The following is a 21,839-nucleotide window of genomic DNA, read 5'->3' as shown; positions in this document are numbered from 1 at the left end:
TCATGCTCAACTATCCACTGTCCACTGGTTTTGCTCCAGCCTCCATCTCTTCTGGTCTCCTTTCTCAGGCCTTCCTCCCATCTCCTAAATATATGCTTTCTCCCAAGTCCCATTTTTCACCCTGAACCTTAATCTTTATTTGTTCCCTGGGTAATTTAATCTATTTCCACAATTTATATGCTGTTTACTGGCTGTGCCAATGACTCACAAATCTCTATTTCTAGCCCCAAACTCTCTCGTGAGCGTTCAGACTTCTTTCCAACTACTCCCTAGATGTGAACACCCCTAGGCATCCCAAATTCAGTACATCTAAAATTAAGTCCATTATATTCCCAATTGTCACATTGCTTCTGTATTTCTATCTTAGTGTGGATGCCTTTGTCATCGATGTAAGGAGCCCAGGCCAGAATACAGGTCTTTCTTTGAGTATTCAACACATGAGCCCCTATTTATATCATGTTACTTAAAATTGCATCTCACATCTCTCTCTTCCTCTCTGTTTTAACTCTCACTGCCTTACATTAGGCCTTTAGTTTCCTTTACCTGAGCTATTGTAAGAATATTTGAATGGCTTTGCCTCCCAGTGTCACCTATCTGATCTATCTTATGTACAGTTGACAGTTATACTTCTAGAACATTAACCTGATCATATGCTGCTTTGCTTAAACTTCTTAGATGGTTCCCCACTGCTTACATTTTATGATCCAACTCCTGTGATATGCAGTATTCTTCACCATCCAGCACCCTTTTTCCTAGCCTCGGGTTTTGATAAAAACCCCTCAATAAACAAATGGCACAGATCTCGTCCTCCATATGGTGCTCTTTGCTTAAATGTCTACATACCTTGTCTTTCCATATGAGTGTCTATTCCCACTCTTGGGAAACTTTTATTTATCCTTAGAGACCTAGTTCATTTTCTCTCTGTGGGAAGCCTTTTGCAAATTACTCATACATTGTAAATTATCATTTTCTCTCTCTTACTTTTCATAGTGTTTTGTAGATGGAAGTTACCACACTGGTCTATAACTATTTGAAATCCCAAAGGGCTTTGTGCATCCTATATTCCTAACACATAGGACACTGCCTGAAACCTAGTAGATGCTTAGTAGAAGTTTGGATGAATTTTAGAACTAAGTGTTTAAAAAATATGGAGGAGAAAGTTTGTTGCAGTGTAGCACAGAATAAGGGCAGTAAAAATGGTGGAGAGAAAAGGCTGTCAAAGGAAGAAAGAAAACTCAGTAGAACAAACTATATAATGTAAAGTCCAGATGGAGAATAAAGGAAGAAAGTATGAAGAAATAGATCCTTGGGTATATGAGAATATTGAGAAATGACACTAGAAGAGGAAAATGGCCCAGTATGCCTGAAGAATGACAGGGAAGGAGTGGCAAGAGAAGGAAAGGTCGACTTTGTAAGAGAGAAAACCCTGAGTAGCAGAATTTGTCAGAGACCATCCGCAGAAGAAAGAGGGGAACTTACTTTGCAGTGCTTTGCGTGTTTCTGCTAAGTAATGATGCTGAAAAGCCACGATGTTCCATATTTTCCTCTAAAACACATGCTTAAAGAGTCCTGAGACTAAGCTGTATTTTCTGCAATCTACTCTGAGGTATATAGAAAACATCCTTGACCTACAGCCAAATACTAGGCAATGGCTTTCTGGTGCTCTGCTATTCTACATTTGTTTTCTCTAAGAATAAACAAACACCAAACTGACATTCTTTGGAACTGTTGGGCATTATCCTTGTTCTTAAAGGATATGGGGGATGTAGATCTTGGAGGCTCATGGGAATCCTTCTGCTCAGTGTCAGCAAAGTTATAGTTGGGCACACCTGTTTTCGCTTAGAGTGGCAGAGGACTTCCACTGTTGATGCACATGGGGCCTCTGGTGTATGGGTCCTTTAAATAACATTAAATGTTTTCATAAAATAAACTGCATGTGTGTATATGTATATATATATATAAATGTGTTTTGTGTGTGTGTGTCAAACTGAACTACTGTATGTTTTATTTTCTTCTTAGAAATATTAGATGCCCCTTAAAGAGGTTCATTAAAGAGGTTCATAGTTAGGATATATGCAGCAGTAGGACCTGAGTCCATGTTAGATCTGAAAAGAGGACACTGTGGCCTTAGATCAGCTTTGTATCTTTCCATTGAATGGTCCTCTGGAATGTTTTTAAATAAATAATTTTTACATTTTACAAAAGTTTTAGGTTCATAGAAGAATTGAGCAGAAATTACAGATTTCCCAGGTAGCCCCACCCCCATATATGCATGGCCTCTCCCTTTATCATCATTCTGCACTAGATTGATATGTTTGTTACAACTCATGAGTCTATATTGACACAGTGTTATCCCCTGGAGTCATTATAGGCATTCCTGGGAGATAGTGCTGAATCCAGACCAGTGCAATAAAGTGACTCTCACCATAAAGTGAGTCAAATGAACTTTTTGCTTTCCCAGTGCATATAAAATTTATGTTTACAATATACTGTAGCCTATCAAGTGTGCAATAGCATTATGTCTAAAAGATGTACATACCCTGATTTAAAGTACTTTATTGCTAAAGGCTTCTAATAACCATCATCTGAGCTTTCAGTGAGTCATAATCTTTTTGCTGGCAGAGGGTCTTGCCTGATGTTGGCTGCTGTGTGTTCAGGGTGGTGGTGGTTGAAGTGTGGGGTGGCTGTGGCAATTTCTTTAAGACAATAGTCAAGTTTGTTACACTGATGGGCTCTTTGGCAAATTATTTCTCTGTAGAAGGTAATGATATTTGATAGCGTTTTATCCACAGGAGAACTTCTTTCAAAATTGGAGTCAGTCCTCTCAAACCCTGCCACTCCTGTATCAACTAACTTTATGTAATATTCTTTTTTTTTGTCATTTCAACAGTCTTTAAAGCATCTTCACCAGCAGTAGATTTCATCTCAAGAAAATTCTTTGCTCATCATGAGAAGGGACTCATCATTCAAGTTTTATAATGAGATTGCAGCAGTTCAGTAATTTTTAGCTCCACTTCCAGTTCTAGTTTTCTTGCTATTTCTACCATCTGCATTTGTTTCCTCCAGTGAAGCCTTGAATTCCTCAGTCATCCATGAAGGTTGAAATCAACTTGTTCCAAAGTTGTCACTCTAGATGTTTTGACCTCTACCCTTGAGTCATGAATGTTCTTGATGACAACTAGAATGGTGAACCTTTACAAAAGATTTTCAATTTACTTTGCCCAGATCTATGAGAGGAATCACTGTCTGTGACAACTATAGACTTACAAAATGTATTCTTAAACCCGAAGACTTCATAGTTGAAATGATTCCTTGATTCATGGGCTGCAGAATGGATGTTGTGTTAGAGGCATGAAAACAGCATTCATGCCACTGTACATCTCTGTCAGAGCTCTTGGGTGACCAGATGCATAGTCACAGAGCAGTAATATTTTGAAAGGATTCTTCTTTTATGAACAGTAGGTCTCAACAGTGGGCTTAAAATATCCAGTAAACCATGATGTAAAGAGATGTACTGTCATCCAGGCTTTCTTCTTGCATTTGCAGAGCACAGGCAGAGTGGATGTAGCAAAATTCTTAAGGGCCCTAAGCTTTTCATCATGATAGATGAGCACTGCCCTCAACTTAAAGTCACCAGGTGCATTAGCCCCTAACAGGAGAGTTGACCTGTCCTTTGAAACTTTGAAGCCAGGCATTGATTTCTCCTTGTTATCTGTAAAAGTTTTCGATGGCATCTTATTCCAATAGAAGGGTATTTTGTCTACACTGAAAATCTGTTGTTTAGGGTAGCCACCTTCACTAATGATCTTAGCTCGATTTTCTGGATAACTTTGCAGCAGCTTCTATATAAGCACTTGTTGCTCACCTTGTGATTTAATGTTGTGAAGACAGCATCTTTCCTTAAACCTCACAAATCAACATTTGCTAGCTTCACACTTTTCTTCTGCAGTTTTCTCACCTCTCTCAGCCTTCATAGAATTGAAGAGAGGTAAGAACTTGCTCTGGATGATGCTTTGGCTTAAGGCTATGTTGTAGCTGGTTTCATTTTCTATCCAGATCACTGTAACTTTCTCCATATCAGCAATGAGGCTGTTTTGCTTTCTTATCATGCATGTGTTCACTGGAGTAGCACTTTTAATTTCCTTCAAGAACTTTTCCTTTGCGTTCCCAACTTGGCTAACTGTTTGGCACAAGAGGCCTCATTTTCAGCCTGTCTCAGCTTTCAACTTGCTTTCCTCATGAGGCTTAATCATTTCTAGCTTTTGATTTAAAGTGATAGACAGGGGACTCTTCCTTTCCTCTGAATACTTAGAGGCCCTTGTAGCATGATTGATTGGCCTGATTTCAATATTGTTGTGTCTCAGGGAATAGGGATGTCCAAAGAGAGGGAGAGAGACTGGGAACAACCAATTGGTGGAATAGCTGGAACACACACACATATATTTTATTTTATTTTTAAAATCAAATTAAGTTAATTAATTATTTCCCCCCCCCTTTTTTTATTTAAGTATTATTGATATACACTCTTATGAAGGTTTCACATGAAAAAAACAATGTGGTTACTACATTTACCCATATTATCAAGTCCCCACCCATACCCCAGTGCAGTCACTGTCCATTAGAACACACACATTTTTTAACTTTGCTGTCTTACATGGGCATGGTTCATGGCACCCCAAAACTATTATAATAGTAACATCAAAGATCACTGATCACAGATCACCATGACAAATATAATAATGACAAAGAGGTTTGAAATTTTACGAGAACTACCAAAATGTGATACAGAGACACAAAGTGAGGAAATGCTATTGGAAAAATGTCACCGATTGACATGTTTGATGCAGGGTTGCCACAAACCTTCAATCTGTGAAAAACACATTATCAGCAAAATGCAATAAAGTGAGGTATGATGGTAGTTTAGATTAGGGTTTATTCTTAGTGTTGTACATTCATGTTGGTGTTCACATGGGTTTGTATGTATGTATACAATTGTATAATGACGTCCACCATTGTTATTATAATGCAGAATAGTTTCACTACCCTAAAAATTCTCTGTGCTCCACCTATTCATTCTCCCCTTCCCCAAAAGATCACTGATCTCTTTGCTCTCTCCATAGTTTTACCTTTTCCAGAATGTAATGTGATTGGAGTCGTATAATATGTAGCCTTTTTAGACTTGCTTCTTCAATTTAATTTTATATATAAATTTATATACATATAATTTCCTCTGTCTTTTCATGCCTCAACAACTTATTTCTTTTCAGTGCTGAATAATAAATATTACATTGTCTGGATGTATCACAGTTTGTTTATCCATTCACCTACTGACAGACCCCTTGATTGCTCCCACATTTTGGCTATTATGAAACAAAGCTCCCATAAATGTCTTATGCACATTTTGTGTAGATGTGAGTTTTCAACTCCTTTGGGTAAATATCTAGGTTTGCAGTGGCTGGATTGTATGGTAAGAGTTGGTTTAGTTTTGTAAGAAACTGCCAAACTGTTTTCCAAAGAGGCTGTACCATTTTCATTCCCTCCAGCACTGAATTGAGAGTTCCTGTTGCTCCACCTCTTCACCATCATTTGGTATTGACAGTCTTCCAGATTTAGACCACTCTAGTAGTTGTGTGAGTATCTCATTGCTTTAATTTGCATGTCTGATGATGTATGATGTAGAATATCTTCTCATATGCCTGTTTACTCTCTATCCATCTTCCTTGGTGAAGTGTTTGTTTAGGTCTTTAGTCCATCTTTTAAATGGTTTGTTCATTTTCTTATTGAGTTAAAAGTTGAGTTGACTATTCTACGTCTGAAATATTGTTTAAAAGTGTATAACAGTCAAGAGCAAAAATCTGTAAATATTAGGATATATACAGAAAAAGAATAATATTTACTCTGCACTTATGTATATTATACCATTGACAAAAATACATTTGCTCCCGGATAATATTTTTATGAATGAATAATGCACAGAATTAAAGTTCATTCTGTTTTTGATTAACCAAAGATCTTCTGGGACCTATTAATCTTGGGATATTTAATATGTCTTTATTTGCAATTGGGCTGTGTTGGACGTCATTGCTAAATGGAATTATATATTTGAACTGAATGCCCTTCTCCAGAATTATTAAGTAAAATTGGAAGAATATATTGTCAGAAGTAGTGGGAATGTAAACTTTATCTGGATTTAGAAGACACAGAAAATTAATTTACAAAAATCTGAGAATTTTTAAGTAAGCTATTTTCAAAGAAAATTTCAACATTTATTTAGGCAGTGGTTTTTCTTGACAGTAAAGGAAAGTCCCCTTTGTAATTTTTGCTCTGGCCTCTTGAAAGAGCATTCTTTGTAGAACCTGAATGACCAGATCTTAAAAAGATGTTTTTATTTTTTATTTTTTTTATTTTGGTATCATTAATCTACAATTACATGAAGAACATTATGTTTACTAGGCTCCCCCCTTCACTAAGTCCCCCCCACATACCCCTTCACAATCACTGTCCATCAGCGTAGTAAGATGCTGTAAAATCACTACTTGTCTTCTCTGTGTTGCACAGCCCTCCCTGTGCCCCCCCCATCCCACTATTCATGCTAATCATCATGCCCCCTTTCCTTTTCCCCACCCTTGTCCCTCCCTTCCCACCCATCCTTCCCAGTCCCTTTCCCTTTGGTAACTATTAGTCCATTCTTGGGTTCTGTGCTTCTGCTGCTGTTTTGTTCCTTCAGTTTTCCTTTGTTCTTATACTCCACATATGAGTGAAATCATTTGGTACTTGTTTTTCTCCACCTGGCTTATTTCACTGAGCATAATACCCTCTAGCTCCATCCGTGTTGTTGCAAATGCTAGGATCTGTTTTTTGCTTATGGCTGAGTAATATTCCATTGTGTATATGTACCACATCTTCTTTATCCATTCATCTACTGATGGACATTTAGGTTGCTTCCATATCTTGGCTATTGTAAATAGTGCAGCGATTAACATAGGAGTGCATCTGTCTTTTTCACACTGGAGTGCTGCATTCTTGGGGTAAATTCCAAGGAGTGGGATTCCTGGGTCAAATGGTATTTCTATTTTTAGTTTTTTGAGGAACCTCCATATTGCTTCCCACAATGGTGGAACTAGCTTACATTCCCACCAGCAGTGTAGGAGGGTTCCCCTTTCTCCACAACCTGGCCAACATTTGTTGTTGTTTGTCTTTTCAATGATGGTGATCCTTACTGGTATGAGGTGATATCTCACTGTGGTTTTAATTTGCATTTCTCTGATGACAAGCGATGTGGAGCATCTTTTCATGTGTCTGTTGGCCATCTGAATTTCTTTTTTGGAGAACTGTCTATTCAGCTCCTCTGTCCATTTTTTAATTGGATTATTTGCTTTTTGTTTGTTGAGGTGGGTGAGCTCTTTATATATTTTGGATGTCAAGCCTTTATTGGATCTGTCATTTATGAATATATTCTCCCATACTGTAGGATACCTTTTTGTTCTATTGATGGTGTCCTTTGCTGTACAGAAGGTTTTTAGCTTGATATAGTCCCACTTGTTCATTTTTGCTTTGTTTCCCTTGCCTGGGGAGATATGTTCATGAAGAAGTCACTCATGTTTATGTCTAAGAGATTTTTGCCTATGTTTTTTTCTAAGAGTTTTATGAAAATGATGTTTTTTAATGTAATTCCTAACCATGTCTTGTGAGGAACAGTTGAAGAATTTAGGAATGTTTTGGCCTGAAAAAGGAAAACTGGAGGGAGTGGAAGGGAGATAGAGGAAAGGTTGTAAGTTTCTGCATATGTCTGAAGAGTCATTGTGTAGAAGACAGATTAGCCTAATTTTGTGTCACTTTTACAAGGCAGTATAAGAGCTAGTTATGGAGAAGAAATGATAGTAAGACTTGCACACTGACTTAAATAACACCAAAAGGCAGTGAGCCCTTCACCACTTGGTTATTAACAGTAGGTGTGTAACTAGTTGTTTGGAGTGGATTACAGCAATAGGTGAAAGTTTCTCTATCTGTGGAAGTAGAAATGTACACATTATGTTCAGTCTTACTAGTGATCAAGTAATGAGTTATAAATAACAATAAAATACCCATTTTTGGGGAAAGACAAAAATATTTGTATGCATATATGTATGCACACATATCTCCCATGCTCATGAAGATAAAGAAAGAGAATAAATCATATTGCTGATAGAAATAGGAATTTACCAACTTTTTTGGAAGGAAATCTGTCAAATTCCTTCAAATATACTTTTCCAAAGAGGTACTGGGTTGCCAGAGGCAGACCCTGAGATTAAGATGTCGTGTGCATGTGATTTATTAGGGAATTGTTCATTGGTGACTGATGGGAGAATAGAAGAAGTAGGACAGTTGAGGGGGCATGATCAAAGGCCAAGTCATGCAAGAGGGGGCCTGGGTCTCTGGAAAAGGACTACCCTTCAGGATTGTTCTGATGTGAGGTTATGGAGCTGGGCTTTCATGCTCTGCATTTATCAGGCATTGGTTAAGGGGTGGGCTCTGTGCAGGCACTGAAGTTCCATCACCTGGAAAGTATCTGCCAAAGAGGAGTTGCAGGTGGTACCTGTTAGGAGCAAAAGCTCCGTAAGGCCACACAATTGGGGAAAGCACTGCAAGAGTATCTAGGTGAAACATTGACATTGGCTTGTATAAATACTCACTATATGATAAATATTGCATTATTTACAACATCAAAAATGTTTGATAGTGGGTATTGACAAACAGTACTGATAAAATAAAAATATTTCAGCTATGAGGCACTGTGACACAGAAGAGTTTTGCATGGTATGGAAGCTTTCAAGGAATAAATACTGTGCACAATATGATTCTAATTAAGAATATACTGAATAGAGAAGTGAACATAGTCACAGGGAGAGAAAATTGAAAGATACAATGACCATGCAGGGTTTGTCTCAGGAGTACAAGATTAGTTTGGTATTGGAGTGTTGTTTGAAATGACAATATATGGTCATCCTGTCTATAAAAAGCACTTGATAAAATTCAGCACCCATTCATGATTAAAAACAAAACAAACGCTAGTTATATAATAAAGGGATTCCACTAAACATCAGTAGCAAGTAACACAGCTATAAAAGGCAAGAACACTTTTCTTGGAAATTGGGAAAAAGTGATGCCCACTATCATTCATTTTACTTATTACTATTCTCAAGATTCTGGCTATGGTACTGAGACATGAAAGATAAAAGGTTAGACGAGTTAGAAGCAAAGAATCAAAATTGTTCATTATTGGATGATAACAGTTTTCTTAATTTAAAAAAATGCAGACATGATATTTGAACATTATTTTCTCTAATTAGAGACAAATGTAACGTTGCTGGATATTAGACCAACACATACAAAGGGACAGCACTCTTTTATACGTGAAATGAATGATTGAAGATTCTAAACCCATAAATAAATCCAGCAAAAGTTTTATAAGACCTTCATAAAAAATTGTAAAGCTTTATTGAAAGATATAAAAAGATAAAAAGAAACAAGGAATTTATACAATGTTTGCAAATGGAAGAAATCAATATAGTAAAGATGCCAGTTCTGCAAGGATTACTCCATAAATTCAATGTTGTTTCAATACAAATTCAAATTATTCATAGAGTGTGGTAAGGTGAATCAGAAATTCACATAGAAGTGAAAATTCCCAAGAGTAGTCCAGATTTGCTTTTTCACTAATAGAAGTTCATTGTAAAGCTATGGTAGTTAAGACAATGGGATACTAGTGCAGGGATAGTCAAAAAGACCAGCTGAATCAAAGAGCCAAGTTAGGGACCTGCATCTAAATGAGTGACATTACATAGCAATAGAAAGATGATGCCTCAGTAAATGATGCTGGGACTTTGCCCATCCATATGGAGAAAAGATAAAATTAATTCCCACCTTATGTCAAAAGTTAACTATAGATGGATCAGAGACCTAATCTTACAAGTAAACATTTTAGAGAAATTTAGACAATAACCTTCAATATCCTGAATTAGGGAAGAATTTCCTACATGAGACACACAAACACAAGGCTACAAAGGGGATAGTGATGTATTTAGCCCTTTCCTAATTTAAAAATATGAATGATGAAACTGGAATCTGTTAAGTGAAATGGAAAGTCCCAGCAACTGGAGAAGGTATTTGACGAACAGCTCACAATGGATTATCACTCGTCTTACATGAAGAATTCCCAAATAATCATGCAAGCCATGTGATAAAATGGGCTGAAGTTTTGAACAGGCATCTTTCAGAGGAAGAAACCCAAATATATACTCAACTGATAATCAGGGCAATGCAACTTGTATGTTTGTATAAACTAATAAGGTGGAAAACTCTGAATGTTGGTGAAGATGTGGGAGGACACCAGTTTCCTTAAATCACTGGTAACAATATAGATTGGTAATGCTGACCTAGGGAACAGTTTTTCAGTAGAATGAAAATGTATGAACCTTGAACCCTAGAATTCAATTCCTACTTGTATTGCCTTGAGACAGGAGCCAGAGAGACAAATATAGGCATATTGATTGCAGCAGCATTTGTAATAGTGAAAATAAACCATGTTATCATTTGGGGGGGATGGGAAGGTTGTTCAATGGGGATTACCACTTCTGATCACGATGGAGTGACAGAGACCAGAATTAGCTCTTGCTTTAAAATGTAGGAAACAATGGTTTTCAAGGCAGTGGCTATTAGGTATCACTGTACAGTGGTCCTTGAAAGATGGGCAATAAATAGATGAGCCATAATATCGCCCATCTAATTATATTAATAGAGTATTCAGGGCATAGTAGAATAAGGGGAACCCACTAAGACTCTGGAGTATTCCAGAGGAAACCAAGCTGAGATTATAGAACAGCAGAGGTGCCTAGAGTTTGCAGGACGATACTGAAGAGGAGAGAGCTGCACAGAGAGCGATCTCTGGCGACCTTCAGAGAGTCTGCCCCTTGTAATCAGCTGAGTACTGACTAGTGCATATATGTGAGGAATGGTATTGAAGGTATTGGTCTATTTCTTGACTGTCTGTTGTCTTACTCTAACCTGTTTGTCTATCTTGATGCCAATACTGTGTTGTCTTCATTTCTACACCTTTTTGAGGAAAAACCTGAAGCTGGGGAAAGAACCACTCAAAAAGATTAGAAAGAAGTGGGTGCAATACTCACAGAGTTTCAGGAATAACATTTGTTTACACCAACCAGACTGAAATCTCATAAGTTATGAGATATTGGTTGTAGGTCTCAAGAGGAACTTAGCCTCAGAATGGGGACTAATTTAAACAATTGATCAGCAGTACAATCCTGCCTAATAAATCTTAAAAGCAAGAACGAAAAAGCTGAATCTGTTTCAAATGAAGTGGCCCAGAACAAAAGTCAAGAATGTGTATAGAAATACAAAAACAACCAGTGCCCAACAAGGTAGAATTCACAGTGTCTGGCATTCCATCACAAATTAAGGAGAAAAATAAAGATATTGAAATGGAAATTAATTTGGATAAATGTGATTACCAATGAAGAAAATGTAATGGGATCTACAAATCTATTAACATAATAAGTGAGTTGAGCAAGGTTATAGGGTACACATTTTTTTTACAAGCAATGAAAAATTGGAAATTAATATTTATAAAGTAAAATCATTTATAAAAGCATCAAAACATATCACTTACTGAGATAAATCTGACAATGAAAGTGTATGACCTCATAATAAGAACTATAAAACATTAGTGGGACAAATCAAAGATCTAAATAAATAAGAAAAACTCTGTTCATGGATTCAAATACTCAACATTATTCAGATCTTAATTCTGCTTAAACTTAAGTTGCCAGATATAAAATATAGGACACCTCCTGAAATTTAAATTTCATATAAAAGTTTAACATTTCGGTCCCCTTTCATGCTTTTATTTGCTAAATCTGTTACCCCACCTCAAACCGATTCTATACAATTCTCAAAATTCCAGCAGGATGTGTATGTGTAGAAATTGACAAGCTTATTCTAAAATGCACATGGAAATTGCAAGGATCTAGAAAAGTCAAAACAACATTGAAAGGACAGAATGATGTTAGAGGAGTAACAGTATGTGACATCAAATCTTATGAAGGGATAGTAATGATAGCAATGAAGTTTTGGCATTAAGGCAGACAAATAGATCAGAGTAAGATAGTTGAAAGTCTAGAAATAGACTAATACCTATATGGTTATCTGATTTTTGAAAAAGGTGCAAAGGCAGATCTTTGTGCGTAGTCTTTTCAACAAATGTGCTGGTACATTTGGATATCTGTACACCACAATACGATCTTCAATCTATTACTCACACCATGTAACAGAATTAACTCAAAATGGAATATAGTGTGAGTATGAAAGCTAAAACCCTCTAGAAGGAAACATAGGAGAAAATCTTTGTGGGTTTAGATACAACACAGAAAACACTATGTATGACACAAATCAGTAAATTGGACTTCATCAAAAGCAAGCATTTTTTTTTGAAAGGCGTTGTTACAGTTGTCAACCATAGACTAGAAGGAAATCTTTGCAAAGTATAGATCTGATAATGGACATGTATCCAGAATATATAAGGGACCCTGAATAATAATATATAATAAATGAAATAAACCGTTTCAGAATATGAAGAGATTTAAACAGATCTTGCCAAAGAAGAGTAAGAATAGCAAATAAGGATGTGAAAATAATTTCAACATTATTGGTCATTAGGGATATGTAAATTAGAATCACAATGTGATATATGCTATTCAAGTAGCTAAATTTTAAAAGACTGAATATACCAGCTTTTGCAAGGATGTTGGGCAGCTGAAACTCTCATACACTAGGAAGATAAAATGGTAAAAAATAAAAACACTTTGAAAAACAGTTCGCCAGTTTCTTAAAAAGTTCAACATATACCTCCTATTTTTCCACACAAGTACTTGCAAGTGAATGTATAAAGCAGCTTTCTGAATACTAGCCAAAATTTTAAATCTCTTTAATGTTCATCAGTAGATGAATGGATAACCAAATGGTGGTATATGCATGTAAGGAAATACGACTCAGCAATTATAATGAATGAAGCACTAATAGAAACAACATGCACAAATTAAGATCATTATGTAGAGTGAAAGCAGACAGAACACATGTATTCTGTATGCTTCCATTTATGTAAACGAGAAAATGTGATGTAACTGACAGAAAATGCATCAGTGACTGTCTAGGTAGAAGGGATGGAAGTGGGAGAGGGCGGAAATTATAAAGGAGCAAAAGGAAGTTTGGGAGGTGATGGGTATATTTATTATCTTCTTGTTATGATTACATATGTGCCACTACTAACAAATTGTACACTTTAAGTATGTGCATTTATACTTGAATAGAGCTGTTGGAAATAACATGAAAAATAGTGAATACAGTATGATTCTGAAGAACCTTCAAAGAAAATAGTGAACTCGGTTTATATGTATCTACTATAGGTAAATGTTAAAAATACAATAACTGCAAATGGTTATACATAGTATGTCACTTATGTAAAAGTTTCAATTAAGAAAAACTGGTATGCATGCCTAATGAATATGTAAGTGTCTATTAAGTTTTGGAGATCATTGACTTATCTTATTGGGGTTGACAGCTTACCACTGAAGAAAGTGGTTATACTCTTTAACAACAGGGTGAAGAGATAGGTTGACACTTCAGTTTTTTTGTAATATTTATTTATTTTTTAAAACTGTAATTTAAATAGTTTTTTGGCACACTGTTATTGTTTTGAGGATAGGAATAAAGATAAGCTTCAATTATATTAATCTCCATACATTCTATATTCTTGACTTGGTTCACATTTAGCAGTCGTTCAGCAATTTATGTGAGTACCTATGTGATGAAGGTCCTTTGCTCAAAGCATTTATACAAGTAAAGAAGGGAGACAAGGGCATTTGAGAGGTGAAAGACATGAAGTACATAATTAAGCAGACAAACTTGGTTACATTTGTGAAAAGTGCTATAAAGTGAAGTATGCATGTCATGAAACATATATGGGGAGGATGCCTGAAGTCCAGGGGTCAGGACAGGCTTCTATGAACAGGAAGAATGTCTATAATGGGCTTTGGTGTAAGAGTCTTATGTGGTGGAAAGTGGAAGTTCTGAAGAGGGAGTTTGAAGAGAGAATCTCAATGTGTATTTATTTACATAACCATTTGTACAGTTGGTCTTTAAAAAATCAGTTAATTTATTATAGGAGATTCATAAACCCTGATATTCTTAAGAATGTATTTTTCACTTATGCATGGATTGTACAAGTCAGTGATAAAAACATCTATTACACTTTTAAACTAGGTTAATTCAGATTTTTATCATGATAATTTGAGTGAGTAGATTAAAAGTCAATATATTAACTTGGGAAGGCTGTTCTTAGCTGTCACTTCTCTGTTGCTCTCTCTCATCTAGAAGGCCTCTCTTGTAGGCAACAAAGTTTAACTAGGCTGCTTGAATCTTGAAGAGTGTGCAGAGCGTTTGGCCACAGTGCTCTAAATGTTATTCAGGCATGTTTTATAGTCAGCACGTCTTCCACTGTGCTGATGTGATCTTAGCAAATGTTTATTTCAAAAAAGAGCATGTTCATGTGTGAGGAGACAGTGCTGTTAGAACAAATGGATCCTGTGTGCAATATCCTATATTTCAGAGGCCATCCAAAATGGTTGTTTTGCTCCAGTATAATTTTTTGAATAATCCAAATAAGATCAAGATATATATACAAAGTAGTATACATTTCATATTTGCTTAGTGGCAACTAAGGGAAAGCTGTTTGAATTTTAGTAAATGCTGACCTCAAATACTTCTGAATAGCAGTTTCTAAATCAGAATCCCTGACTTTGCTTTTGCAGGGGTAAGAATGTTAGGTAGACTATTTTAATACCAAACCAACATGAGCACCTGCTTTATAAATCTTGCTTTATTAATACAGAGGTAACCTACATTTTGTAGCACCAATGATTCACTATTAGGATACCATAGAGTAAACTCTTTAAAAAATGTTTCTTTTGCATGAATGAGAATTGCACATTAAATGTTAACTTACAATTTTTTTGTAGGAAAAATATCACATTACTGTTGAACAAGTTTCGTTGCTTGACTTTAGTGGGGATGAGAACATGGAAGAAAGAAAGCATTTATAGGGCATAGCTTTTAAAAATAATTTAGGACTAAAATTATTAGAAAAATCACCCAGCAACTTAAAGAATAAATTAATTGTTAATTTATGTTAAATAATCCTGATAATGGTGGCCCATTTTAACTGTTAACCATAGGAAATTGTGATATAGGTTCTCTCTTGTTACATTTGCTGTGAAGCATTTAAATTGCAGAAATCATGGACCAGGATTCATAAAAATGAAAATTTAAATCCCTGGGTCAGAGAATTTAATCTTCATATTCTTGTTAAAGATTTGTGAGAATGGCAGATTTCTATTTATATGATTTTGTAGTATTTTCTTACATTTGTAATCATAACAAAATAATTAAAAATATCCACATTACAAAACTGTCTTGTGTGGAAATTAATAAATTTCACTGACATTTGTTAGTAATTCAAATTATTTTTGCTTTATTTTGCATCTTTCAACAATCATACAATATTCTTTTTGCTTGGAAGTTGACTTCTATAGATTTCTTCACAAATGATTTCTGAAAGCAATATTGGTAAGGCTCAAGTTAGCCACCTGATTTTGCTAAGATGAAACAAACCTTCCACTGTTATATTAGCACTGTTTAGTGTTCAGAACAAAAAATGTTTAACACATGCTGAGTCATCTCTCCTTGCAAAAATTAAAATATTGTAGGCAAGATGCAACGTAGGGAAGGCATATCAACCTCACAGATCTCTCTGGGATTAGTTATTACTGTGCTATTTTCAGTTATACCGTTCCCAAAGCTGTGGACATACTTGGTGTGTCACAGTCCTTTGTACTTTTTATAGAAACAGACAGCTACAAGTTTTGGAGAGAGGTCTGTCCACAGTCAAGATCCTGTAATTCTTTATGTAAAATAATAATAATAATAATAATAATAATAATAATAATAATAATAATAATAAAATAGCAGTAGCTGAATCAGATCTACTATTTTCAGAACAAATTTCCTGTGTGTGCTTCTCTGTATTCTGTATTTAAGGCAATGAATACTTTGGTTGGTTTTTACTTTTAATACTTTAGATAACAATTAAAGACCAGATAGTAGAAAGGGCTTATGATTGATGGTAGTTAAAGCTAACAATTTTTGTGGGTTTACTGTGTATCATATTCTTTTTTTTAAGCCATATTCATGGATTATCAAATTTGATCTCTACAATAGTCTCGTGACATCAGCATTACTATTGTTATCTTCGTTATATTGTTGGGAAATGAAATACACTCAGATTAGATAATTTGTTGTAGGTCAGCAAGTTACCACATGCAGGATCTGGATTTAAACAGGAGCAGGCAGTCTGAATTCACACCCTACCCTCAGCACTATACTAGACTGCTGCTTAAGCAGTAACTTGATTTATATACCTCTAGTATTCAGCAAATTGATATGGTCTTTTAAATTACAGTGAGCTTTATCCAGTGTGCACTATTGTAAAATAGATGAGTGGGGAGCTCGACGTATACTAAATTCCACTTTTTTGCCTGTTCGTATTCTTGCATTTGTCAGAGGGACTTCAGACTAGAGAATCCCATTTACTCTAAACTTTGTGAAAATAGAATGAACACAATAGAGAGAGATAGTAAATTCAATTTAGCAAGCTTTCTGCTCTGGAAATTGTTGTTTTGGAGACCTAGGGAGTCTTCCAGAGATCTGGCCAAAGAATGTGATGAGTCTGGTGGTGGGTATATTACATTAAAATGCTGAACATTAGAAGCACTGTACTGTCTTTTCTGCTCCTCTTTCGTATGTTGTTTTATTAATTTTGTTTACTCACAATATTGGGATACCTGATGTGAAAAATAAAATCACAATAAATTTCAGATGTGTATTTTTTCATGTTTATTAACTGAACTGGTATAAAGTACTTTGGATTATATTACACATATTCATTTATTCTGAAATGTTGTCAAAAGTCCTTGATCTAAAGATATAAAAATATTCAACACTTGAAAGTGTTTTTCCTAGGAGGTAAGTGGTTATGAGTATAGGGAAAGAACCAACTTTTGTGGTGCCTGGAAAATAATCATGTTGATGTCCTGGTTAATACAATGAATAAGAATTAGGAATATGAAAATAGGTACCAATTTGGATATTTATTTGGAATGAGAAAAGGTGACAACAAAATACTAATTTTAAAAGACTAATGAATAACCACAAATGCCACAAAATTGAGAAAACTAAATATTAACTACCTAACTTAACCACTATTATACTTTTCTTTCTACCTCTTCATATGTAAAATTGCATGTTTTTATCTGTAGAAAATACAGAATGATAATTTAATCTTTCCTCTAGCATGTTTGATTGAAGTGTGTATGTGTGTTTGCTTATTGCCAGTTTAGAAAAATATCTTTTAGTTTTCCAACTCATTATTGATTATATTATGTACATTTAGGAAATCATTTTCAAATTTGGGCCACCCTCTATTAAATTTCTTTCAAGTATGAGCTGTTAGATTTCAGGGATTTTAAGGTTTCCTGAGCAGTGACTAATCCTAAACACTAGATTTATGACAATCATTAGCCAGTTTGATGTTAAAGAGAAAGACTATCTTGTGTTTTTTGATAGATTTGGTTGGTAGTAGTATTTTGTGTAAAATCATCAGGCAATTTAATGGTTTTCCAGCATGTCCATATAGTTCATTCTGCTTCTTAACTGGATTATCAAATAATCAAAGCATCTATAAATTACTTTGATTTGAAAAATATTTATTCTCAATTAAGTTCAGCTTTTGTTATAATCTGACAAAATGTTTGGTATAGTTTATTCCCAAATGTCAGAATAATCTCTTTTGACTTCTTTTCATTGTTTATGTTTATCATATTTATCTCATACCTACTATATTTTCTCGTAAGTTTTCTCTCAGGTTTTCAGAAAATACACTTAATGATAACTAAAATAAAGTTCACCTTTCTTTAAAAACAAGTTGAGAGTCCATATGGCTCTCTTGCTTTACTGAAAAATTCCAAAATTTCATTTATAGTGGAGTAATTGAGCTTTATTAAATATTTCATTTATGTCAAAAATAATAAAGATATAGTGCATTTGTAACTATACATGCTGTGTTAGAGAATATATTCTTGACAAGAAAGGAATATTATGAGGAGGTGAACATGAAAACCTATCCCCTATGTATATGTTTACACATCTGATGTTTGGAGGAATTTTCTCATCTCAGTTCAGGCTTTATATGTTTTAAACTGTTTCTCCTTTACTGTACCCATATGTACACTTCTGCACTATACGCAGACACTCTGGGCGCTAACATACCTGCTTCTGTAAGGCACGTCCACATCACTGTAGGGTCTTTGGCCGTGCACCTCCCAGTCAGAGCTCCAGCTGAGTTTGTCAAGTGAATGGGAGTATAATTTGTCATTTCTGCACCATGAGGAAGTGGGTAGGGGCGGTGAGATGTAGGAAGGGTGGAGGGACATGTCTAACAGCAACTTAGTGATAAACACAGGCACCTCTAAATTATGTGACTATGTACTCTGACACATAAACTAAGCCTATCCCTAACTCATCTTCCTTTTAGCCACGTGCCAGATATACCCTGGCTTTGCCATGTCACTGATTTGAAGAGAAATGGGGCAGAGAGGTGAGGAGAGCTGAGTGTAAAGAGACTTACTGACTGTGGCATTCAGGCTGCACCCCCACAGCTGGGAGGCTGCAATAGAGACTGTCTCACAGATTCAAAAATATTTACTATCTGGCTCTTTACAGAAAAAACTGGGCGACCCTGCTCTAAACTATGTACTCACTAAAAATAATAAAATAGAACAGTATTGTGGACTTGTAAATATATTTTGATACACTGTTAGATTAAGAAAAGCAAGTAGAGCAATATGCATAATAGAACTATTTTGGAATGCCTCCTTCATTTGAAAATGTGCATTAATAATTGTATAAGGAGCTAGAGGATGTTAACAGAATGTTAGCAGTGATTGTTCATGGATGTGGCACTTAAAGAATGGCGATCACTTTTTATTAACTCTTGAGTTTTTGAATGCAGTGTTCATTGTGCTCAGTGTTTAGTTTTTGTTGCAATGAATATACATTACTGTTAAACTTTAAAAATAAATAGTATTCACTAAAAACAAACACGTAACAAGAAGATGTCTTAACACAATGTAAAACAGTAATAGTAATAACAAAAATTTTCTTCTTCTCTACATCTGTTACCCACTTATTCGTATCTGCCTACATTTCAGTTTCTTGCATCCCAAACTTACCCCTAGGTTCACTTGTCTTCTCACTTAATAGGCATATCAGTAAGAGTCTTTATATTTCCAGGAAGTCCTATGTTCATCCTAAATCTTGAATTAGAATTTAACTGATTGATAGAATTCTAGATGTATGGTTATATCCCCTATGCAATTGTAAAATTATTCTGTTTCTTGTGAAATCTGTGATTTCTTTCTGCTGCTCCCTTCTCCAATGGTATCAAACATTTTTCTTTTTTCCTTGATATACTCAAGTTCCCAGATTCTCTGTCTAGGAGTGGAAATACTTTTATTCTCACATATTGTAGTAAGTCAGTAAACTTCTCAGCCATTATCTTGCCAATCTTGCCCTCTCAGTTTTTGGAATTCCTATTAGGCTTATATGGGAGTTACTTAATTGTCTTTTACCTTCTCTTTCTTATTTTTAATAGATCGATTTTTCTATGCTATTTCCTGGATGATTTTCATTGACATTCTATTTGGTTTGGTATTTATCCAGTCTGTGTCTGTAAGTGGTTACATTTTTCATTTTCAAATTTCTATTTAATTATGTTTAATATACAGCAATATCTGATTCATATTCACTATTTTGTTACATAAGTCATTGTTTTTGCTTTATGAATATTTTCTTTCCTTTTTATTTCTGAGGCTTTAAATACCTTGTGTACACAAATAAGAGAGAACTTGGCCAGTAGCGCTCAAGTCATGAGGCTTGCTTGTTCCTGGGTGAGCGATCCAGAGGACAGCAGGTCGGGTTTGTTTGGGGGCTCCTGGGGCTGTCAGGGACTCAGTTTCTTTGTTTCTTCTCTTGGCACTTAGGAGTGTTGGTTCTTCTTAGGGGTCAAAAAATGCCCATCTCAACTCCTTTCCTGTTCTCATGTGAGAATTGGTTTCAAAGCAGTGAGTAAGGAGCATGTTGTCAAAAAGGATTTCTTCTTTCCAATCTGAGAGGAAAATTTCTCCAATCAGGTGTCAGTAAATACATCCTCATACCCGTTTAATCAGAGATGGGCTGTGCACCCCCCCACACACAGACACACACACACACACACACACACACCCTTAGACCAACGACTGACAAATGGGAGGTGGTTTGATAAGCCTCAAGCCTTGTGGGGTGTGCCAAGCCTGGGCACCTGATGCCTGGGGCAGGGAGGGAGGAGGCATGTCCCTTGGGCAGCAACCAAGTACATCTGCCATGTGCTTGTTTTAAAATCTTTTTCAGAAGATCCAGTTATCTTTGAGTTTCCCCAGAGGTGAGTTTTCCAGTGTATTATAAACTATTACTTTAATTTTGTCATGTCTCCTTTCCCTTTTCTCTTCCTGCAAATATTCTCCCTATGTTAGTTACGGCCTAATGTCCAGAACCAGTTCTTAGGTTGATGGTTTGGGTTCCTTTTTAGGTATTAGAATTTAATTTCTATGCCAGTGGGAGGTTTAGTTTGCTGATGATAAAAAAGAAAAAAAAATGCCTGAGGTAAGCCTCTTAAGCCTGAAGAGAGTGTATGCTCTTCAGTTCTTCAGTGTAAGTTCTGTAACTTATGTTCCCGGAGTAGTGGGTCCCTCTTCGTTCATTCTTGTTTTCCTTCCCTAAGTCCCCAGGCCATCTATTTATATTCCCTTCTTATTTATGGAGCCCAAAGTTGTCATTCAGCAAATTAAGCTGTGAAGCAAATTGGAGCAAGAGTGCATGTAAGGCCCCATCCCTGTGTTACAGTGTGAAGGTTTCCAGTTGTGTCAGTCATGGGCTTTGCGTCCAGAAACTCAGTTTGCTCTCAGAGTGAGAGGATGTAGGCATGTACCTGCATGCATGTGAGCACCAAATAAAAAGTCCTGACTGCTATACTCTATCAGCTTTAAAGAGAATGACAATAATCTCTCTTTACCTGGTGATGAAAATTTAAAAAGAAAGGCTTTGGTGCCCAATCCTCTACCGAGCGTGATAATTGGGTATTAGCTCCAGCTGCCCAAGGTTGCACGCCCAGTAGCAATACTAGCATGACAGCAGATCACATCACTTTAATAATTCCTGAAGCACAGGTTGTTTAACCTTGGCTACAGTGGACCCTGCTGACATTATTTATTACCGTTTTCTAATTTTATTACTTCTTTATTTTCCAAATGGTGATTTTCACTTTACACCTTGACTTGTTTTGACACAAGACTTGAGTCTTAAGATTTTAAAACACCTTATTTGAAGCTCCTTGATATTGTGGGTGAATAGTTGTCATTAGGAAGGTATTTGAAAATAGCATGATACTTCAATAGGCGTGTCACGAAAAATAACCCTGCTGATGCTCCACTCATATTAAATGGCTCAGACAGATTCTGCATCTCATAATCTCATTGACTTCAAAGCAGATGCAGCTCATGTGAGAGCCAGAAAATTTGCACAGCAATACAGCATTTAAAGCTAGACTTCCACATTCTCTCCCACTGCAGATAGGTCTACTT

The 21,839-nt window shown here is 35.8% G+C and overlaps 1 protein-coding gene across 5 annotated transcripts in view; it reads left to right on the top strand.

Annotated features, from left to right (window-relative positions):
- The window catches only part of CTNNA2 (catenin alpha 2), a 1,115,489-nt gene that overhangs the window by 75,542 nt on the left and 1,018,108 nt on the right, over window positions 1-21,839 (top strand). For 3 of the 5 annotated variants that reach the window (XM_073241861.1, XM_073241854.1, XM_073241865.1), the window contains exon 2: window positions 5,544-5,630. The exons of the other annotated variants lie outside the window; for them this stretch is intronic. The gene's annotated coding sequence lies outside the window, so the exon portion shown is untranslated. The remainder of the gene's footprint in view (window positions 1-5,543; window positions 5,631-21,839) is intronic. 5 annotated transcript variants of the gene reach the window in all.

This window comes from Manis javanica, chromosome 1 (genome assembly GCF_040802235.1).
Source record: "Manis javanica isolate MJ-LG chromosome 1, MJ_LKY, whole genome shotgun sequence".
In the NCBI taxonomy this organism is placed as follows: Eukaryota; Metazoa; Chordata; class Mammalia; order Pholidota; family Manidae; genus Manis; species Manis javanica.
This window is presented reverse-complemented; position numbering and strand designations above follow the sequence as displayed.